General features: G+C 44.9%; 1 long non-coding RNA gene across 1 annotated transcript; it reads right to left on the bottom strand.

The window, feature by feature from the left end:
- Window positions 1-6,973: 6,973 nt before the first annotated feature.
- LOC128843785 (uncharacterized) lies at window positions 6,974-18,779 on the bottom strand. The gene is made up of 3 exons (XR_008446339.1): window positions 16,772-18,779; window positions 15,625-15,807; window positions 6,974-7,376 (listed from the first exon to the last, which is right to left on the bottom strand). It is a non-coding gene; the product is annotated as an uncharacterized LOC128843785 (long non-coding RNA).
- Between the last annotated feature and the right edge of the window lie 1,792 nt (window positions 18,780-20,571).

Genomic DNA, 20,571 nt, shown 5'->3' with positions numbered 1-20,571 from the left:
TTAAAATGACTTACAAAATCAGACATAGAAATACAAAAGTATCCCAGCACACTGTTGTTTCCTTTCTCATTTTTACCATATAATTATAAAATGAATCAATTGGAATATAAATATTGTACTTACATTTCAGTGTATAGAGCAGTATAAACAACTCATTGTCTGTCTGAACTTTTAGTGTGTACTGACTTTGCTAGTGCTTTGTATGTAGCCTGTTGTAAAACTAGGCAAATAGCTAGATGAGTTGATGTACCCCCTGGAAAACCTCTGCGTACCCCCAGGGGTACACGTACCCCTGGTTGAGAAGCACTGGCATAAGTGGATGATTTCAGATAATGTCTCTCAGCACTTGCTACCTGGATGACTATGCAACTGTGGAGCCCTTGCTCCCACTACACCTTGAAAGATGTGCACTGAGTGACACAAGGGCTTCTGCAGAGCCCTGCCTCATTCACTGCATGCTTAGGAGACACAGGCAGTGGGATTCAGCTGGGCAAATAATTGATTTCTCAGTTTGTGGGTAAGAAAACTCCACCCACATTAGGACTTCAAGCCCAGTGGTGAAGGGACTCACTTGGAATGGCAGAGACCCAGGTTCATATCCCCACTTTGGAGCAGGGATTTGAACCCAGCAGTTCCCCCACCTGTCGAGTGCCCTAACCACCAGGCTATTCTGGGGTGGGGCTTTTAAACTCCCCCACTGAAGTTGTTGGACTCTGTATTGACTATTCATCGGAGCAGAGAACTGATGAATGTCACCCCCCTTCCAGGTGAGTGCGAGAGTCATTCTCTCTCTTGCTCTCTGGCCCAGAGACCATACAAGTATTTAACACAAAGTGGAACAGCTTCAACAGAAGAGAGTGTCACCCCAGACTAGTCTGTAGCCTGGAAGTCAGGGCCTCACCAGGGAGAGGGGAGATCTGCATTCACATCTGTGGTCTAAACCAAGGATTCAAGCTTGGGTCTCCCACGTCTCAAGTGAGTGCCCTAACCACTGGGCTAAAGACTATAAGGCAAGCAGTAGCAATTCCTCTTCCTCCAGCTGTTTTGTGAATCTAGACCACCTTGCCCCCTAGCTTTGTTTATTTGTTCTGGCCAAAACTATTCAGTGAATTAATGTCAAATTTGCAACTAGTTATTGGTTGACCCAAATGTCATTTTTGATTAATAAAACTATTTTTCCAAAGACATTCACCCAGCTCTAAGTGGGTGTTCAGAACAATAAGTGCTTCACAGCACATGCTTAGAGAATCAGAGCTCTGTGTCAATCCCTGAGCACAGAACAAGATAGTCATACTCAAAAGTGTTTCACTGGGCAGCCAAGTTCACATGTGTAGTGTATCTCGATTTATTCAGATGACTGCCAGAAAGTGCTAAAAATCATGCTGATCATTCTATGCATGCACAAAATGCAATTTCCAAGGGATTATAACTCCATAGAATTAAACCCAATGTTCACTGGAATGTTTAAAAACACTTCTCCTCACTGAGCACTGTTTCCCTGCCAATTTCAGCTTTGTATACCTAACTTTTTTGGCACCAGAGCTATTAAACATAGACTGTAAGAAACCTTTCATCATAAAGAAAGTATATTTTTCTATATTCCAAAATTGCTGAACTATTTTTGCTCAGTCTTTCCAAAACAAGTAACCTTTGGTCAGACACCACAGCTTGAAAATTTCAACTTGATCAGTGAAAGTTTTGGAAAGTTATGAGAACTAAGAATAGAACTTTAACCTTAGCTGGCACAAGCACACCTGCTTTAATGAACGGCACACAGCAATACAGTACAGGAAGTGAGGAGGCGTTCGTGAGCAGTATTGTGCCTCAGAGGAGATTAATATTACACATTGTCTGGATTCCATATATTTACTTCCCATTGTTGTGTAACAGCCACAGACTATTTATGATTTTTGCTTCTATGTTTTATTTTGGTTTTTACTTGTTACAAAAACAAAACTGATGCCTGGTTTACACTAGAGTTGAGTCAATGCAAGGCAGCTTACATCGACCTAACTATGTAAGTGTCTACACTCAAATTTCACTCCTGCCGATGTCACTACCCTGCTACACTGACTTAATAACTCCACCTCCATGAGAGGCATAGTGTCAAAGTCAACGTAATTAGGTCTATGCAGTGTCAATGTAGACATTGTTACTTACATCGACTGTTACTGGCTTTAAGGAGCCATCCCACAATGTTGCTCACTGACAGTACTATCGATACAAGTGCTCCTGGTGAAGATGCTCACCACCAACACAAGGAGCAAAGTGTAGACACGCACAAGTGATGTTATTACTGCAGTGGCTGTATGCTGAAGTAAGTTACCTTGACTTAACTTTATAGCCTAGACATGGCCTGAGAAGGAGAACCATTCAGCTACCCTTAGACTTAATTTACTTTTATCTAGAGATGAGCCTGAAACTAAACTATTCATATGAATATCCCCAAATGTTGGGTGCTTTCCAAATAGTGGGCCAAACCAAAAACCCAAATCCAAATCCAAACCCAAACTTCAAATATTGGGGAAGTTGGGATCCAGATTAAAATTTTGCAGTCTGGACCTACATCCAGTTTTTATCAAAAGAAGATGAATTTGTCTTTTTAAGTTTAACATCCTCTTGGAATCATACCAAACAGAAAAAGATTTACATTCAGTACTAATTACTTTGATTCAGTATTGGCACTGTGCAAAATATTTGCAATGAAATTTGAAACCGCACAAAATTCAACAATTTTTGGGTTTTGTTACAATGTGGAAATTCAGACTCGGGTCCTCAGAAGGTGCATATATCTTTCCAGAAAACCTAGGCGAAATTATGGCTTTGCTCTGAAATCATGCAAAATTCCACATGGCTCTGATGCAAAACCAAATGAAATGTGATGATTTTGAATAGATGTTTCATTTGAACACAACATTCAAGGTAAAAACTCAAGGAATGATAGGCTGTCTTGGACATGTGCAGTTTTCTCTGCAAAATATGAGGAGAGACCTCCTCAGAGCAGAAGGTGCTCAGGTCTGCGGTAGGCACAAGACAGTCTGGACTGACCATGGTCATTGTCTAGAATTGTTCTTTTGGCCAAAATTTGCCAGGTGCTATTGCTTTAGAGAAGAAAGGTCCCTGTTTCCTTCTCAATCATGGTCTAGGATCACATATTCCTTACACCGGGGTGCTCAGAGTTGGGCCGCGACTTGTTCCTGGTAAGCCCCTGGCGGGCCGGGTCAGTTTGTTTACCTACCGCATCTGCAGGTTTGGCCAATCACGGCTCCCACTTGCCGTGGTTCGCTGTTCCAGGCCAATGGGGGCTGCGGGAAGGGCAGTCAGCACGTCCCTCGGCCCGCGCTGCTTCTCGCAGCCCCCATCGGCCTGGAGCGGCGAACCGCCACCAGTGGGAGCCACGATCGGCCGAACCTGCAGATGCGGCAGGTAAACAAACTGGCCCGGCCTGCCAGGGGCTTACCATGAACAAGTCACGGCCCAAGTTTGAGAACCCTTGCCTTACACCATAGTTGGTCAAATTCCATGTGGCTCTTACACCACTGGTGATCAAGCCTCCTGTTCTCACATTTCGTTGGTCCCTGTTTATCAGTAAACCATGACAATCTGTGTGGGTAATGGAGAGGAAAGGGACATTTAGGACCAATGTGTTAATGGATGTGGATAGAAGATCATTTAGTGTTTGACCAGACCACTGACAGACTGGGCTCATAGGCTATGAGAAGGTGTGACCTGTAGCACAGATAGGCGTACTCATGCTACCTTTAATCTAGCTAGCGTGGGTTACAATAATGGTGAGGACGTGGCAGCACAAACCCACCAAGAAGCCTGGGTACACATTCATGTTGCCAACCTGTGCCACCATGTGTACACTGTTGTTACCCCTGTTGGCTAGATTAAAGCTACCACAGATATGCCTGCCCATGCTACAATCACACCTTCACTTGCAGGGTAGACAGACCTAAAGAAAAACATCTCTTCAACCGGAAGCAGTGGAAATCTTCCCAACCCATGAATTAGAAGAGTGGGAGTTTGTATGGTTGCTCCTTTCCTCTGATGGGATTGTGGAAAGATTCTGATCTCAGCCTGAGGGAGGCGATTGTTGGAACAGAATAAGGGTGTGGTTTGTCCCTTCCTGATGTTCACCTCTATGGTGGTAGGACCTTTGGTGCGATTACCTGTGTGAGTAGATTCAGAAGCTACCTTGCTTAATCTTATGTTTAATATATGAAATTTCAGGCTACTTTGTTGGAGAGAACACTCTAAAACAATGGAAAAAGTAGTGTCCCCAGAAACACAGTGGGATGACCACAACCAAAGGGATACTGTAATACATGGGAATATACTATACAGGAAGAACAGATTTGGTTATGAAGGTGGGAGCAGTAGCCCTGTACCTAAAAGATTCCAGTAGAATCTAAAGAAATAGCATTTCTGAGGGGATAGAAGCATTCAGTAACACGTGCATGGCTACAAATCCCAAATGATTGCAATATCACAGGAATAGTGGATTATACTACTGGCCTTCTAACTATGTTAATGATAGCAATTGGCAGATCAACAAAGTAGATCAAGGAGGCCACAAACTCTATTGAAATAGTGACTATGTATAACTTCGGCAAACTGCATATCATGTAGGCAAATGACACGTTGAGACACAGTTTGCAGAAGCAATTTCTCAAGGCCACAAAACATTACTTCTTGGAGTAGCTAGTTCTACAGCACACAAGAGGAGAGGCTATTCTCGCTCGAGTCTCAATTGACTCACGGAGCTAGTTTCAGAAGTAGCGATAGTTGACCAACTGTGTAATATAATAATAGTCAAAACATAATTGAGTTCAACATCCATGTGGGAGGGGAAAATATCAAAAACTAGCCCTGTCACATTAAACTTTAGAAAGGGGGATTTAAAAAAAAAAAAAAAAGAGGATGCCAATTAGAAAGTAATTAAAGCTAAACGTGAAGAGTTTAAAATCCTTTGAATCAGCCCAGAAGCTAATGAAACAGCATATCAAATAAGAGGGGCATCCATACCAATAAATAAAACAAGGAAAATGGAAGTCAATAAAAAATGGTCAAGTGTCAAAGAATCAGTGAATATTCAAGCAGGAATGGTGTACTTCAAAAGTCCAATCCATGTGAAACCAGTCAAAAGGACCAGGAGCTAAAGCAGATACATTGTAAAGTAGAAAGGAGGGGGAATTAAAAAGGAATATGATGAACAATTAGCCAAAGTCATCAAAAGAAACTGCACCAAATTATGTAAGTGTGTTTGATATATGAAGACTGAGAGAATCAGATACTAGCCTAAGGATATTGTAGAAAAGCTCAGACCTAGATTTTTAAAGTGTCCTCTGATTTGGGGCATTTCAGCTTTTGGGCTGAGGAAAAAAGTCATCAGGACTGGGTAGCGTTCATCTAAGAGTTCTAAAAGATCCTAATAATGAAGTGGCTGAGCTGCTAAAAATCATATGATTAAAGCCAGCTAATTGTATCATTAAATGAGCTAGTGAGCATTGGAAAGCAAAATATTTACTAATGTACTTATTAATAAACACTAAACATTATTACTACCACAGAGGAACAGAAGCTAGCCAATTTTGTATCTATTTTAAAAGATGCAATACAGATGATCGTGTAAGTTACAGTTAAATGAGCCTCACTTCAGTTTCAGGTAAACTGATGGAATTGATAGCTATAGAATGTTATAAGACACCTAGATGAACGTCATTGGGTGAGCTGGTCCTATAAAAGGGGTTCAACGTCCAACTTTAGCCCTGTTCCAGTCCTGGTTCTCAATTCCTGGTCCCTGGTCCTGATCCCAAGACTAAGACATCCTGGGACTTGTAATCCAAAAGGACCATCAGAATAGTAGACTGGGGTGCAATGTATGCTGGGTAAAGGGGAAGGAATATAAAAGAACTTCTTTTGCTCGAGTAAGAGAGAGACCAGGGAAGAGTCAGGCTCTCTTGTGATTGTCTCTTCCTGAAGGAAATAAGACCTGTTATTGGGTTTCTCGAAGCAAAAGGCTCAATAAGGGTTTAGGAAAAAATTGGGGGAGGCCCAGAGAGACTTAGTAAAGCAACTTGAGAAAGTTTTGTTTGGGGCTAGAAAACTAAAGACTGGGGGAAACCAGGAGAGATCAATAGCTGTTTATGACTCTCCATCACAGGGTTCTGGAAATAACTCAGTTTGGTTTGTTTGGACTCTTGTTTTTAATCCCAGTTGGGAAGGGTCTTTGGGGTTTGGCCAAAGGAGAACACTACCCAATGAGTAAGGGGAAACTGAGGCAACAGCTGCTCGATGATAAAATTACCTTTGATGCAATTAACATGATCTGATAGAGACCAACCAGTTTGGCATCTGGGAAGGAACATTTGCCTCTCAACTCTGCTAGAATTCTCCCAGGGCATCCGTAAAATAATATTTGGCATTATTTACTTGTACTTTCCAAAATCCTTTGTAAAGTCCTTCATAAGAGGCTATTATGGCAATTAAGTAACGAAAGGCTGAGAGGCAAAGTTCTGTCATATATTGGAAACTGTTTAAAAAATAAAATAAACGAGTGCAAGCACAACTCTTCAGTATGTGGTATCGATGGTTAATATTATTAATGGAAGGGTCCAACATATACTAGGCACACTCCAAACATTCAAGACAGATGGCATCTGCTTGAGTAGTGCCTGAAGGATCCACACCAGGACCAATGTTTATGTATTAATGATCTGGAGAAGGGAGTGAACTGTGAAGTGAGTGGCCAAATTAGCAGATGATACAAGATTTTAGTTTAGTCATGATTAGAGAAGACTGAAGAACTCAGAAAGCTTTAGCTGATTGGGTAACGGTATAGTAGATGTGATTTAATGTACATGAGCACAAAATGATGCACATTGGAGGGAACTGCTTGTTCCTGTTACCCATGGAGGGACAGACTTCCTCAGTGCTGTGTGTATTGTAAGTTACATACATACCACCATCTGCCTTTCCATGGTTGAAATGAGGTTCAGATACAGTTAATATGATGTGTCTGGTTTGCTGTGGTGCTTTGAAGGTGACGCTGTAGACTCCACTGTCATTGATCTGCAGGTTCTGAAGGAGCAGAGAAGCATTTTCAGGGAAAACTACAGTCCGGCCTTGGTATGCGGGATGTGTATAATTATATCCAGAGTAGCGGGTGGGAATCCCCTCAGCTCTGACAGAACAGTTAGTCGCTGTGTAGCTGGTGAATGAATTAGGAGAGTGTCTGAAATTCCACTGAATGGACAGAGGAAAGGGAAATGGCCGCTGGAGCCTATAGGAGACGGGCAGAAGGACAGAATGACCGACAGTTCCATTGACTGAATCCTGAGGAATGTCAATGAGAAGAGCATGGGAGAAACCTGCAGGAAACACACAGACAGAGATCAGCAAATCACCTGCACCTGATAGCAGAGAAAACTTTCCCCTTATAATAATCCATAGTGTCTGTAGGAAAAACACAACCTAATGCTATTGGTAAAGATAGCTTCCCACAAAATATGCAATGTTACAAACTGCACCAAAACTGGTGTGGAAGCAGAGAAAAGAACTGACAGAAGGGAACTGCAATGCATGATGGTTGTTAGCAAGAGTCAGGCTTCGTTAGCAAGAGACAGTCTTTGTTAGCAAGAGTCAAGCTAGCTGTGACCCTGATAACCCTGATAACGCGAGATTTGTAGAAGCGAGGATTGTGTGAGGATTGTGTGAGGATTGTGTGAGACGGGTGAGAAAGAGCTGTGTAAGAAGTCATTGTGACCTCAGTATAGATAAGGTGTAGAAGACCTTGTGTAGATAAGGTATAGAAACTAATTGTATGTAGGCAAGAGTCAAAACAAGTAAGGAAATGAGATATCAAGATGGCCTATGTATAAACAAAATGCAGCTGTCCCTCATTATTTCTGAAATGAAAGGTATAAATGCTTGCTGTAATTAGTTACCAGAGAGAGACCTACTTGCTCTCTCCTCTGCACATGTGAGAGTTAATAATAAAGCCTCTGACTTGCTGCACCTAAACAAAAATAGTGAGAACTCAGTTTTTCTCCGACAATTTGGGGGCTTGTCCGGGATGGCAACGCCCACTGAGGCAACGGCAGCTGCTACGGATCGTTCCCCTTCGAACCCCATGGCGCCACAATAGAGGTAAGAGACCTTTTGAAATCTCTATTGGGGTGTCGGAGGAGGACTGTCCGTGGGGCCGTCTGCCCCTGTTGGGCTCACGCCATCCGAACTTATTGACTGTGCAGCAAGGTCAGATGCTGAGCGGCGTAATAGGGGAATTGTTTGCCGCCCCCTGTAAGCATATGCTAGGTGCATAGGGTTTGCACCTGTATTGAGGAGTTGTTACTGCCTCAAGAGGGGTTTTTACCGCCTCAAGTGATGCATCAAGGTACTTGGGAATAGTACCTGGAGGTACTTAGGAGTAGTACCTGGTATAAGGCCTTGGTATGTTGGTGTGTGTAGTCTGTGTGTGTGTGTGGTGTGTGTGTGTGTGTGTGTGTGTACACAGTGTGAATTGAGTGTTACCGGAAGACGCCCAGAGTACTCTGCGAAGTCTTTTGGCTCGTGACCAGAACTACTCTAACGCAAGCCCGGTAACTAGAGGATCTTTTAGGAGATCCGACCCATGTAAGTTAACTCGGCCTGGCATCGTCCGGCGAGGAGGCTACCTGGGTCTAGGAGTGTGTGCACCCATCTTCCCTCCCCTTTTCCTCTCCGTGTGAGCCACTGACAGTCTGACCATCTCACTGGATGCAACAGAGTAAGTGGCGCTGTCTCTCTGAGATTAGCCGACGCTCTTTGCTGAAGGGAGGTGTAGGGGGTCATGGCTATCCTCGTTAGTCACTCCTGTGTGAATACCCTGTAGGGAGAGATCCTTAGTTTATGAGCCGCTAGCGCGGACAGGGCATCCTTCCCCCTTTGAGTGTGTGATTGGAAAATGGGTGGGGGACAGTCTAAGTCTTCCCTCTCACCCCCTAAGGGTACCCCAGCTTATTTCATGTACGTACATTATGGCCCGAAAACCTGCAGGTATTTAGATAATTGGAATCTTTACACGCGTGCAAATCCATCTAAACAATGTCCACTAGAAGGTACCTTTGATTTAGACAAACTTAAATACCTTAAAGAAACTCTGGCTTCACCAAAAGCCTCTGATACACAGTGGGAGCAATTTGTCTGTTGGTGGGAGGAAGCAACAAAGAGACTCCACGAGTCTCGAGTGCGGAGTGTAAAAGACTCCCAGGAAAAGTTAAAAGCCCAAGTGCAACATTTACAGCTTAAATGCAAGGCATCCAGCTGTCTAACCCCTAGAGCGATTCCTTCTGCTCCTGTGTATCCTAATCCCGTTCAAGCAATTCCTTCTGCTCCCCTTTATCCCCAATTAGTTAGATCTGACAGTGAGGAGGAAACTGCTGAGGATATTTTAGATTTCTTCAGTAACATTCAGCAGCAGCAGCAGCCCGTGCTGCCTCCTCCCCCTGCACAGCCTGGGTCTGCTAACGAATCTCACCCGGCAGTGCCAGTTTCACCACCGCATGTATCAGCTGCATACATTGTTCTCTCTTCCCCTGGGAGAGAAGCCTCCTCTTCACCACAAAGAGGTGATTCTGAGCCTCCCAGTAGCTCCCCTGATTCTAATCCCTCTGAGGAAAGTACCCGTTATCTTACTAGAAGTGTGGCACATGCACTCCAGGTTCCTTTAAGAGGCCTGGAACTATTTCTCAAATGCGTACTTTTCTTGGCATGACTGGGTACTGTAGACAATGGATTTTAGGCTATGCAACAATGATTAAACCCTTACAGGATCTGACTAAGTCAGGTACCCCTGAGCCTCTTCCTTGGTCTCCAGAGGCTGAACAAGCTTTTGTTGCTATCAAGCAAAGTCTGTCCAGTGCACCAGCCCTGGGACTTCCTGATTATGCTAAACCATTCACTCTTTTCTGTCATGAGCGTAATGGGTTTGCTTTGGCTGTATTAACGCAAAAGCACGGAGACGAACACCGTCCCATTGCTTATTACAGTACTGCCCTAGACGCTGTGGCAGCTGGATTTCCCCCTTGCCTGCGTGCTGTAGCTGCAGCAGCTCTTGCTGTTCAGGTATCTGAATCTATTGTCTTAGGATCTCCTTTGATTGTTGCTGTTCCTCATGCTGTGGCTGCTCTCTTGTTAAAATCTAAGACACAGCATCTATCCACTTCTCGTCTTACAAAATATGAGCTTGTCTTGTTGTCTTCATCCCATATTACTTTGGCTCGTTGCCCTGTTCTAAATCCTGCCTCCTTGTTGCCTGGGCCCGAAGATGGAGACCCACATGACTGTGTGTCTGTGACATCGGTTCTCTCTCGTCCAAGAGATGATTTACTAGATGTGCCTTTGCAAAATCCTGATCTTATTTACTTTGTAGATGGTTCGTGCTTGCGAGATTCTAAGGGCAAATTGGTTGCTGGTTATGCTGTGTGTTCTGCACATGCTGTTATTGAAAGTGCTTTCCTTCCTTCTGTGTTTTCTGCTCAAGTGGCCGAACTTGTGGCTTTAACTCGAGCCTGCATTCTCGCTCAGGATCAAGCAGTTACAATCTATACAGACTCTCATTATGCTTTTGGAGTGGTACATGATTATGGGTTGCTCTGGAAGTATAGAGGTTTTCTTACATCCACTGGTTCTCCTATTAAGAACAGTCTGTATGTCTCTGCTCTTTTAGATGCCCTTTTATTGCCCAAAGCTATAGCTGTCGTGAAATGTACAGCTCACCAGACCCCTCATGATGAAGTTACCCGTGGAAATGCTTTGGCAGACTCTGCAGCCAAAGCAGCGGCCCTTTCTGCACCTCAGGCTGAATATACTTGTGCTTTGATTGAACAGCCTCCACTAGCCTCCCTTGAGGATCTGGCCAAGATCCAGGAAGCAGCACCGGCAGCTGAGAAACGTTTATGGAGTGCTAATGGCTGTATTCTACACCCTGATCATCTTTGGCGTGCCCCAGCTGGTCGCCTGGTTGCACCGAAGATGCTAATGCCCTATCTTGCTCGTGTATACCACGGAATGGCTCACGTGAGCAAAGGGGGGATGGTTGCTGCAGTTAACCGAGATTGGTGTGCGTTCGGGTTCCCAGTCATTGCACATCACTACTGTCAACAATGTGTGATTTGTCAGCAGCATAACATTGGTAAAGCTGTTAAAGTTAGGCAGGCAGCTCACCCTCCCCCTTGGGGACCTTTTGTAAATATTCAGATTGATTTTATTCAACTGTCTAAATGTTGTGGCTATGAATATGTATTGGTTTTGGTGGATGTATTTTCAAATTGGGTTGAAGCTTTTCCCTGCAGGAAAGCAGATGCCAGGACTGTTGTGAAACTTCTGCTTAAAGATTTTGTACCACGATTTGGCATCCCTGTGAGTATCAACAGTGACTGTGGAACTCATTTTACTGGACAGATTGTAAAGGAGTTATGTGCAGCTTTGCAGACTCAACACAACCTTCACTGTCCCCACCATCCGCAGTCTGCTGGGACAGTGGAACGCCAGAATGGAATTCTGAAAAATAAACTGGCCAAGATTTGTGCTGAAACAAACTTGAAGTGGCCAGATGCCCTTCCTCTGGCACTAATGAGTATGAGGGCCACTCCCAATCAAAAGACTGGACTCAGCCCTCATGAGATTCTGACAGGGCGCCCGATGAGACTACCAACTGCACCCCCACTGACCCTAGCTCAGATGGACATTCATTTAATGGATGACACAATGCTTAAGTATTGTCAGGCACTAATGAAATGTGTTAAGTCTTTCTATACACAGGTGAAAGAAGCACTACCCAAGGATCCTGTGCAGCCCTGCCACTCGCTGGAACCAGGAGACTGGGTCTACATAAAGGTCCATCAGCGAAAGACTGCTTTGGCTCCACGCTGGAAAGGCCCTTTCCAAGTCCTGCTAACTACCAACACTGCTGTGAAGTGCCAAGGACTGCCCACCTGGACCCATGCTTCGCACTGCAAAAAGACCCCTCCGCCTGGAGAGGATTCTCCAGCTGCTGATCAGCCTATTTCTCCTGCTAACTCTGCTGTGCCTCCTGGACAGCAGGGAAAGAGGACAAGGTGAAGTGCTAGTAACCTCTCCCTTGTCCACTGACAGATCTACTGTGCCTTTGAATTCTTTTACAGGAACCACACCAGTACAGGGTGAAGTGCTAGTAACCTCTCCCCTGCACTGTGGTGAATCACAACTGTTTTTGAAGAAGAAAAGAAGAAACACTCGCTCTGCTGAAACCACCAAAGTCCAGAACTTTCTAACTACAAAAGACATTAAGAACTGGCCCTGGTGGAAGAAACGAAGTATTGTTTATTGGCAAGGAGGGAACTGTGGGGAACGTTCCTGGGAATGTGGGGTCCAGTGGTGGGGTGGATTCTTTCCAGGATCAGGGCTTTGTGCTTATGGACAGGTACCTTCAGGATGCACTGCCCTCCCTAATTGGCTTTCAGATGATAAATATCAAAAACGCCTTGCCACTACAAAGACTACACCCACCACCACTAGTCCCTTGACCCTTGCCACCACCACTGTAACTTATCCAGATACAAACAGTACTACACATTCCAATGATGAGAAATTGGGCCAACTAGAGAAGGCCATAGGCCTTGTTTCTGGAGCACAACTAACCCAGGTACAGGCTGGAGTTGGTGAGTTACATGTTATCTCCGCCCTTAGTTCTATGACCCAGAAGTTACTGACAGAGATGGTATTGAATATCACTGAGGCTGGGAAGGCATTGCAGTGGGATCTAGCATGCTCAGAGATTCAGGATTTCTTGAATGACCAGCTAATGGCCATTCGGAATGATCTAGAGCACCAGGCTTGGTCCACTGCCCTTACAGACACGTCAGGAGTGCCATCTGACCTGTGGCCATGGAGACATACTTGGAAACTTTCTGGGTGGAAGTGTGGACGTTCTCAGTGCTCCTTCCAAGCATATGGACCGGTACAGGGGGTGTGGGCTCCCACATACCGTATCCTGCCAGGTCCATGGGGAGGATGCATATGGGATTGGGTAATTCATCGAGACATCTGGGAAATTAGACCACCTGGTATGCCCAATCGATTTTTAGTTAGTGCTCCTAGGATTACACCTAACATTTGGATGGGGTTAGGTAACCTGTGGACATTCTGGCCATTAGAACCCCCACAGCTTCAGTGTACACGTAAACTGAAGCCAGGAGAAGTCGTCACTGTCTATGACTACGTTTGCTGGGAGGGTAGGGGACAAGGAACTACCCTGACAGGACACTTACTCTTCCAAGCTAATGATAGCTGTGTGTATGTTAATGACACCATATCACAAGACATACATTTTAATCTCACTACCACTGCAGGCAATCATATCATTTACTGGCCTGCAGATAGAGTTTTTCAAGTAGCCCTTAGGTTCCAGATACCCTTTAATTGGACTAGCTTACTATCTGATAGATTTCAAAACTTGCTTTCATTGTTACCTGAGATTCAGAAAATCTCTGAGGTACAAGGGCAAATTCACATGCTTCAAAATGTATATCAAGTAGAAAAGTATGCCTTTCACACTGCTTATAGAGTATCTACCTTATGTACTAAATATGATGTATTGTGCTTTATGACAAAGGCTGTGCAACAACCCCATTATAGTATTGCTATGGGAATGTTATTGCTTGTATTGTTATTAGTTAGTTTAGGATTATGTTATTGTTGTTGTAAAAGACGTAATAATAGTAATACCTTTCATGTTCATGCTAATCATGCATTATCATTGCATCCAATCAAAACCCCTAAGGTTGAAGCATCTGATTTAGAATCTGAAGTCCAGGACTTGATGCAAATAGAGATTTGAGAATGTTTGTTGTACTAGAAGTACAAAAGGGGGGGGTTGTGGAAGCAGAGAAAAGAACTGACAGAAGGGAACTGCAATGCATGATGGTTGTTAGCAAGAGTCAGGCTTCGTTAGCAAGAGACAGTCTTTGTTAGCAAGAGTCAAGCTAGCTGTGACCCTGATAACCCTGATAACGCGAGATTTGTAGAAGCGAGGATTGTGTGAGGATTGTGTGAGGATTGTGTGAGACGGGTGAGAAAGAGCTGTGTAAGAAGTCATTGTGACCTCAGTATAGATAAGGTGTAGAAGACCTTGTGTAGATAAGGTATAGAAACTAATTGTATGTAGGCAAGAGTCAAAACAAGTAAGGAAATGAGATATCAAGATGGCCTATGTATAAACAAAATGCAGCTGTCCCTCATTATTTCTGAAATGAAAGGTATAAATGCTTGCTGTAATTAGTTACCAGAGAGAGACCTACTTGCTCTCTCCTCTGCACATGTGAGAGTTAATAATAAAGCCTCTGACTTGCTGCACCTAAACAAAAATAGTGAGAACTCAGTTTTTCTCCGACACTGGGCACACTGAGGTAAACTCTGATTGCATGTATCATGTTTGTAGCTCCAAGAACAGCGCTTTCCAGTGGTACACTGGGCTGCAAATTTGAACACAATGACATCTGCATGTGAGGAGAAGGCAGTAACCTTGGTTCATGCTTAACAACAAATCTCCAGGGGTATGCTCATATCCGGGAGACACCTGGGGCTGCTCCAACTTAAGTCAGTGGAAATTGTGTATGTGCATGTGAGGAGAGGGTTGGGCCCCATGAAATCTCTCAGAATAAAGCTGTTTTCAGGGTTTCAATAAATGAACCCACAATGGGCAGGCCATGACTATAATACCGAGAAATGTGGCTCTATCATTTTGGGAAATAGGCTTTCTTGGAATAACCCAAAGAGCTCTCAAGAATGTTTAGTTTTTAGTAAGGGCTGATGGGTTACTCTGTTGGCATCTGCACTGGGAGAAAGAGGGAGGGTGAAGTGCAGCTGACTCCTGCCTCTCAGAAACCCTTTAAGTACTTGGATATGTAATAAATTGTACCAAGCTGGCCCTAAAGACCTTGCTTGGTTCAGAGACCCCTTGGTACACCCTGGAGACCCCACCGCGGAGATGGAGGAGGTCGGTTAGGACTAGGTTAGTGGGGGATGGGTCACTCCCTTCCAAAGACATCAAAAGGAAAAAGGAGGGACTGGGCTAGGAGGTGCCAGAGAGAGGAAGAGGTGGCTTCTCCTTGGAAGTTCAAGTTAATCAAACTTCATCCTCTCACTGAAGGTACGTGTGACAGATCTCTGCCTACTGCCGTAAACCCAGCCCACAGTGTGTGAGCTCCAAACCAACAGAAATCAGTGGGGTTCAAACAACGTTCATACTAATCTACTGCGAAATAAGATAAGGTAGGTTGTAATAGTTAACAGCAAATGAACCCATTCAGAAAAGATACCTGTACAATAAAACCTTATCATATGCTGCACCTTGTATATTCACTGTTCCCCCAAGGCTTAACTGATTAATATAATCAAACCATTACAGGCTATTCAATTAAATCAAATACAAACATAAAACCTTTCTGGACAGTACCAACCAGTTCCCTTTTCCTCACATAATGTGAAACTATGTAAGTGCTGATCACAATTTAGAAATGATGCAGAGCCTATTCATCAAGTTCAAGTTAGGACATTTCCAATGAGGCATTTTCAGATCTCTCCCCTTCCCGAACTTACCGAGGAAGAGCAGGACAGATCAGCAGCTCCTGCGTGACTTCATGTCTCTTCAGAATCAGTATATGTGGCTGCATCAGAGATAGTGCAGGAGGAGAGCCCCTCGTTACTGACCTCATAGTACAGGTGAACGTCTCTGAAATATCATCTCAGCCAGGAAGGAAGTTACTGACGCTCTCAGGGTCTCTACAATAGGCAGAGGGTTTTATTTATCAATGTAAAAGACTCAGCTTTTTGTCCCCATCACTTGAAACTGGTATGCAAAATTGTAGAAGTTTTGAAATAAAATCTAGCTAACCTCTTCCTAAAGTTAGTGCTTACTAAAATAAGGGCTGAACCTCATTCTGGGCCAAATTCTGTTCTCAGATATACTGGTGTAAATCCACAGTAACTCCACTGAAGTCAATGGATTTACACTGGGGTAACAGAGCAGAATACAGCCCTTTGCTCAGAATTCCACACCCACTGGGCTCAAGCTCTGTATTGCACAGCTATCCCTGAGAGGAGATCAACCATAACACGTTCAAACCTTCTCTGAAGAGGCAGTGCTGTCTACCAAAGAGACTCTTTCTTAATCTGTGGCAGGGCATTTGTATTTAATAGATGCAACAGTAAAACAAAGTTTTAAACAGTCTTGAATAAAAATCACTTTCCCTCTCAACCTGGTTACATTTCTTTGGTACCCATGATGTCATAATTCTATTTCCAGTTTTCATAGATTCTTGGAGGAAAGACAAAGCAGATAAGACCAGGCCTTCTAATATACAAATTAAAAAAGAAAAGCAGTGGGGAAAAAAATCAGACCTTCTATCAAAAGAAGCACAAAAACCCATAAACACCATTTTCTCTTAGCTCAGATTTTAAAAAATTCCTAACACAGTAGCAACTACGATTAAAATACTACCTTGCCTCACAATTCAAATTTTTAAAAAATGCCAGTAAGTTACATTAGAAGGCTCTGATTTAGGAAAGCATCCTTAGTAGCAGGAAAGTATTTAAGAACATGATTAACTGTTAGCATTGTGCTTACCTTCAAAAGAAGTTAATGGGACCTAAGTACATGATTAAAGCTCCAATTCTGCAAAAGTTTGCTCATGTGATTAACTTTACCCACTGTAAATAATCCCAACACTCCAACAGATTTACTTACAGTGCTCAAAATTAAGCAGCATGCGAGCAAGTTTTTGCACGACTGGGACATAAGTGCTTTCTGGAATCATGGCCTAAAATAGGCTTTAGCTGGGGTTCCATTATAGAATGGATCACTTCCTAGATTTCAAAATAAATAGAGAAAGTACTTTAAAGAAAAGCATAGCTGGATCTCTCAAACTTAATTTAGGGGAAAGAGTGACGTAAGCAGAGTCAGGATGAGCTTTACCCTGACATCTGGTGGTGAATTGTGGTGAGTTGTGGAAAAGAACTTCAGGGGCTGATCTTGTTTGCATAGGCACACCCACTCCCGCCTAGCATGAGCCCACAACAGCCCAAAATGGTCACTTTGGCTTCTGTGAGATCCCCAGTTCCTCTGTTATTGGAGCAGGAAGAATAAAGTGTTGTTACCCTGATTATGTGAATCAAGGCCAGTGGAACTGTTTTATGACAGAGGGACTCACCATCAGCTAAGTAGCACTCGCTAGACAAGGGAAATGGGTTCCAAAACCCAGTGAATTGACAAAGGTTGGGGATGGGTATTTGTAGTTGATAGTATGTGTGTGGCTCCCAGGGCCTGAAACACCAATTGCATCCCATCCCTTTCCATTATTGAATGGCAGAGCTAATTTTGATTCTATTATGGGTCAGTTACAGGCTGCTATGTTGAATTCATTTTGCGCCAATGGTGCACCAGTATTAGGGCTTCCCTACTACAAGCTGAAAGTGCTAAACAGCTAAAATTACTAAGATCAGTGAGTGCTGGGGGAGCCTGAAGATATATTGCTCAGCAGCTGGCAAAGCTGAGCAGTTTGTGGGGTGGTTGGAGTAGCCCATGGGACAATGAGTGGGGTAAAGCAGAGCGGAGCAGTTTGTGGGGTGGCTGGAGTGGTTCATGGGATGGCTGGTGGAGTGGAGTGGCTCGTGGTGAAGGCTGCAGCAGAACCCCATGGAGAGGCAGGGCAGTTGGCCTCGGACCACGTAAGGTGTCCCTTAACACCCTGTGTGCCCCGTCCCCCCCCATTTCTACCCAGGCTGGGGGGATAAGACGCTGCAGATAAACTTTTGAACTCTGGGGCTGCACTGACCAGGGACAGAGACTTTTGGGGTGTTGGACTTTTGGGACTTTGGGGTGATCTTTTGGGTTGTTGCACTTAAGACCCTGAGGGGAAAAGGACACTGCCAAACTTACTTGGGGGTGGGTCTTTTGCTCATGGTCAGTGTTATGAATCCTGTTTGTGGTGTTTCCCCAACATAATGCCGCACTGTTTCCCTTCTTTATTAAAAGGATTTGCCATACTCAGACTCCGTGCTTGCAAGAGGGGAAGTATTGCCTCTTGCAGGCACCCAGGGGGTGGTATGTAATTGTCCCAGGTCACGGGGTGGGGGCTCGAGATGGTTTTGCATTGCATTATTGAAACGGAACCCCTAGATACTGAACCCAGCCCTTGTTGCTGCCAACTCAGATGGTCAGAAGAGTTGCACTACATAAGACCACTAATTAATCAGAAAACTTGGGGGAAAGTGGTGTGTGGGTGTGGGGGAATAGGGAGGAAGTGGGGAGAGTATACCTAACTAGTCTTTAATTGTTTAAATAAACTGTTCAGGAAGGACAGGCAAGGTAGAAAAGGTGAGGAGAATTGCATTTTACATAAGAGAACAATATGACTGCTCAGATCTCCAGTATGAAACTGCAGAAAACCCCGAGAGGCCAGGGCCACCCAGAGGGGGGGTTAAGTGGGGAAATTTGCCCCGGGACCCGCAGGGGCCCCCACGAGAATGTCGGAGGCTCCCCCCTGCCTCTGCCTTCACCTTCCCCCATCCCCCAGCGCCTCAGTGCACCACGTCCAGGAGCAGCCCTGGACAGCGCTGCAGTGGCATGGCTCAGGCAGGGCCTGAGGTCCTCCTACTCGGAGCCACGTGGTAAGGAGGTGGGGCTGCGAGCTCTGGCGAGCCAAGCGGCAGGAGCTCCTGGACGCAGCTCGCTGAGGCTCTGGGAGAGGGGGAAGGCGGGGTAAGCGGCATGGTAAGCCCCTCTGAGCCGGGCACTCCCCCAGCTCTGACCCCTAGCTCCGAGCCCAGTCCCTCTGAGCTGGGCACCCCCCCGACCCCATCCCCCGCCGCCCTGACCCCCAGCTCTGAGCCCAGCCCCTATGAACCAGACACCCCCTGACTCCATCCCCCCACAGCCCTGACCCCCAGCTCCGAGCCCAACCCCTCTGAAACGGACACCCCCCCCCGACCGCATCCCCCACCGCCTTGACCCCCAGCTCCGAGCCCAGCCCCTCTGAACAGATCACGCCCCCAACCCCATCCCCCCACAGCTCTGACTCCCAACTCCGAGGCCAGCCCCTCTGAGCTGGGCACCCCCCGACCCAGAGCCCAGCTCTCCACCCAGCCCTGGGCTACAGTAGCGCCACCCCCAGGCAGCGACAGCCCATTGGCACCAACCATCACCATCACTCAGCGACAGCCCATATGTAATTGCAAATGTATACATACCATTAAAGCATTTAATGTTTTTAAATAATGTATTTTGTGTATTTTCAAACTATTAAAAATTAATTTTTGAATGTATTTCACTGGCTATTTTTTACATTTCCAAATACATGTTACTATAGTATTGCAACATTTTTTTATAGAAGGGGCCCCCGAAATTGCTTTGCCCCAGACCCCCTGAAATCCCCTGAGAGAGCCTCTGGATTAAGTTTAGAAGTGTGAGCAACAAGAGTGATGTCATGGTGGGAGTCTGCTATAGACCACCAGACCAGGGGGATGAGGCTTTTTTCAGACAACTAACAGAAGTTACTAGATCATAGGCCCTGGTTCTCATGGGGGACTTTAATCACCCCAATATCTGCTGGGAGAGCAATACAGCAGTGCACAGACAATCCAGGAAGATTTTGGAAAGTGTAGGGGACAATTTCCTGGTGCAAGTGCTGGAGGAACCAACTAGGGACAGAGCTCTTCTTGACCTGCTGCTCACAAACAGGGAAGAATTAGTAGGGGAAACAAAAGTGGATGGGAACCTGGGAGGCATGAGATGGTCGAGTTCAGGATCCTGACACAAGGAAGAAAGGAGAGCAGCAGAATACGGACCCTGGAATTCAGAAAAGCAGACTTTGACTCCATCAGGGAGCTGATAGGCAGGATCCCCAGGGAGAACAACATAAGGGGAATAGGAGTCCAGGAGACCTGGCTGTATTTTAAAGAATCCTTATTGAGGTTGCAGGAACAAACCATCCTGATGTGTAGAAAGAATATTAAATATTGCATGCAACAGCTTGGCTTAAAGTGAAATCTTTGCTGATCTTAAACACAAAAAAGAAACTTACAAGAAGTGGAAGCTTGGACAAATGATGAGGGAAGAGTACAAAAATATTGCTCAGGCATGCAGGAGTGAAATCAGGAAGGCAAAAATCACACTTGGAGTTGCAGCTGGCAAGGGATGTTAAGAGTAACAAGAAGGGTTTCTTCAGGTATGTCAGCAACAAGAAGGTCAAAGAAAGTGTGGGCCCCTTACTGAATGCGGGAGGCAACCTAGTGACAGAGATGTGGAAAACCTAATGTACTCAATGCTTTTTTTGCCTCTGACTTCACGAACAAGGTGAACTCCCAGACTACTACACTGGGCAGCACAGTATGGGGAAGAAGTGACTAGCCCTCTGTGGAGAAAGATGTGGCTCAGGATTATTTAGAAAAGCTGGACAAGCACAAGTCCTTGGGGCCGGATGCACTGCATCCGAGGATGCTAAAGGAGTTGGCGGATGTGATTGCAGAGCCATTGGCCATTATCTTTGA

Source organism: Malaclemys terrapin, chromosome 9 (assembly GCF_027887155.1).
Source record: "Malaclemys terrapin pileata isolate rMalTer1 chromosome 9, rMalTer1.hap1, whole genome shotgun sequence".
In the NCBI taxonomy this organism is placed as follows: domain Eukaryota; kingdom Metazoa; phylum Chordata; order Testudines; family Emydidae; genus Malaclemys; species Malaclemys terrapin.
This window is presented reverse-complemented; position numbering and strand designations above follow the sequence as displayed.